The 3,080-nt window shown below is 37.3% G+C and overlaps 1 pseudogene; it reads right to left on the bottom strand.

Annotated features, from left to right (window-relative positions):
• Nucleotides 1–312: 312 nt before the first annotated feature.
• On the bottom strand, nt 313–2,409 carry LOC114195324 (annotated as a pseudogene).
• Between the last annotated feature and the right edge of the window lie 671 nt (nt 2,410–3,080).

The raw sequence follows: 3,080 nt of genomic DNA, 5'->3' as shown, positions 1-3,080 counted from the left end.
AGTTGAATTGAGATCACTCAATAAATAACACTCAATTGTTTGTATGAAGATGAGTCCATTTTTGTAGTATTAAAAACAAAAGTTGAAAATAAATGTGCTATAGAAAACATATTTTAGCCTATTTTTGATTCAGCTGGATGGATAATTAACTTCCGTTAAGATCAAGGCTGTAAGGTTATATTTACACAACTGCAACAAGTGGAAGCCTAAAATGAACGAATTTTGTTTTACTAGTCAATAAACTCCAATAATTTTTCTTTGTAATGTAGAAGTTGAAGCTAATCAAAATTTATTATAACATAACTGATCGTAGAAGCATAATGTGAGAAGCAATAAACAAGTTAATTAACAAGTTTATATGGATAATAATTAAACTATCAAATGTACTGATGAAGCTTAAAACTCCAATAAAACATACAGATAGCATTTGAAGGAAACCTAAAAGTGATCGACACTGTTTTCTTCTATTTCATGAATAACCTCCAATTCAAAATTTTGACGTCTTGCTGGAACTATGGTATTTGTTGTAGAAGAACCAGAAATATGCAAAGGGGAAGGGGGTGCTACTAACTCATATCCATCCCCTTCAAGCATTTGTACCACAGTTTTCATGGAAGGACGATCCGCTGGGTTCCACTGAATGCACCAAAGTCCTACAATGGCAAGTTTCTTGGCAATTTTAGTATCTCCCTCATCCTCAACGCTAATTTCCACATCTTTTCCTTCCACCAAGTTATGGATCCATTCTGGGTACAGAACTTGGAAACTGTCCTCAACTGACACATTTGTATTCTTTCTTCCTCCTACCATCTCTAACAGCAACATTCCATAGCTGTAAATGTCAGACTTGTAAGAAACATTACCAAAATTCCGAGAGAAAACTTCAGGGGCAATGTAACCCAAAGTTCCCCTGGCTGCAGTCATCGATACCGTGCTCTGATTTTTGGGACACAACTTGGCTAGTCCAAAATCAGTGATTTTTGGGACAAAAAGGTCATCTAGCAAAACATTGTGAGGATTGATGTCAAAGTGAAGAATTCTATGATCACAGCCAAGGTGGAGATACTCAATCCCTCTGCCAACACCAAGACTTATTTGTTGCAACTTCTCCCAACCAAGGAAAACATCCTTCTTGTCGGGTGGAGCCAAGAATCTCTGCAACGACCCATTTGGAAAGAAATCGTAGACGAGAGCACGGTGGAACTCATCTGCGCAGAAACCAAGCAGACGAACAATGTTAACGTGATGAATTTTCCCGATGGCTCTCACTTCATTTATGAAATCCTTCCCATCTCCCACTGTGTCTTTGAGTATCTTCACAGCAACAAGAATTTCACGGGAGAGCATTCCTTTGAATACTGCTCCATGAGCTCCTTCCCCTAAACTCTCACTAAACCCATTTGTGATTCTCTTGATGTCGGCGTAAGTGAACCTGGTAGGCTTCATTGCCTTGTAATCCTCCAAAAACTTCTCTATTCGAGCCTGGTCTTCTCCTCTCTTCTCATAATAGTCATACGCATAAAGCAATGTCTTGACCAGAAGCAGCAAAAGCATCAAACCAACTAGTCCTCCTGTTGGTGAAAAAATAAGTTACCAAAAATAAATAACAATATTTTAAGCAAGGATCAAATACAGTAGCAGGGATCAACAAAATAGCAAAACTAAAACATAATAGTCACTGTAATACTACATACCTGCAGTAATGAGGACGACAGTTGACGTGGGAATCCCTTTTGTTTGGCAATCATAACATTCAGTTGCGCCGTTAGTACCATTCTTCCATTTACAATAACCACGCGACGGAAACATCTTTCAACTTCGTGCAGGATACCAATTGGGGGTCAGTGACGTCGTTTTGGGAACCTAGTAGAAATATTGGGCACGACAATGAGTCGCAACGGAAGACGGAAACGTTAAACTTGTTGCTACTAGGGCGATCACCATAATCAGGGAATAGGAATGGAGAGACGGATGCGTTGCCGAGTTTCAAGAGTTGATCGGGAAGGCAATTTTGGGGGTCATATATTTCAATTAGTGTAGATTTGTAATCAATTTTTTTGACAAACAACTGTATTGGAACAGCAGGCAACTCCAGGATGGCCTCATTTTGTTGGGTGCATAACAGACCGAACTCAGGGGGATAGTCGGTGGAGTGATTCAAGTTTTTGTTTCTGAGATAAAATGGAAATTGAATGCGAACGTGGCCACATTTATCGGCGCAATGGTTCTTGCCGGTCGCAGGATTCCCTATCAGAAACAGCAGCGTCAATAGAAGAGACAGCTTCTGAAAACTGAGCATTTGTGGTTGATTTGCAGCTTCAGAATGTCTTTCTAGTCAGCGCATGTTTAACATGGACTGGGTGCGCTGGCAGGGTGTAGCAGCAACTCCGCGTTATCTTACTGTTCAGTCAATTCAATGACTTACCGGTCGAAATTTTCCATTTAAAAAAAAGAAAGTCCAATATAAGATATAATAAGCTATTCGAATGATCCCGTTTCTCGTCCAGTAGCTTGTGTTTTAAGTGAAATTAAATAACACAAATTGTAACTACCACTTGACATTTGCAATAATTAAGAGATCAACTTTAAGGAATATATAAAATTTTGTTATACTGTTGAAGTTCAGAAAAAATAAAAAAAACAAAGAATATATATATATATATATATATATATATATATTCTAATTAGTTAATTAGGTTTTTTATTTAGTTAAAGTTGCAGTTTGTTTATATATGTTATAGCTTAATAAACATTGAGCAGTTGGATTGATCCAAGACGGTATAATTCGTATTTCGCAACCTATGGTTCCCTGTTTTCTTATTTTCTTATTGACTTTAAACTATTCGAAATAATTGCAGTTCGCTCTTTCTACTTTTACCAATTCAAACCACACCTCACTGAAATATCATCTTTAGTTTCTTCTTTTCTTGTTATCATGATTTTATCCTTGTAACTTTTTTTCCTCTACAAGAAAAATGTAATTCTTGAATTATTCCTGGAAAACGAATTAAAATTTTGAACGGTATCTACCGGAAAACAGCGACCATGTTTTCTTTTGACAAAGATAAAAGCCCTCGCAC

The sequence above is a fragment of the Vigna unguiculata genome, chromosome 8, assembly GCF_004118075.2.
Source record: "Vigna unguiculata cultivar IT97K-499-35 chromosome 8, ASM411807v1, whole genome shotgun sequence".
NCBI classification, from domain to species: domain Eukaryota; kingdom Viridiplantae; phylum Streptophyta; class Magnoliopsida; order Fabales; family Fabaceae; genus Vigna; species Vigna unguiculata.
The sequence above is the reverse complement of the archived record's forward strand: the minus strand, read 5'-3'. Positions and strand labels throughout refer to the sequence as shown.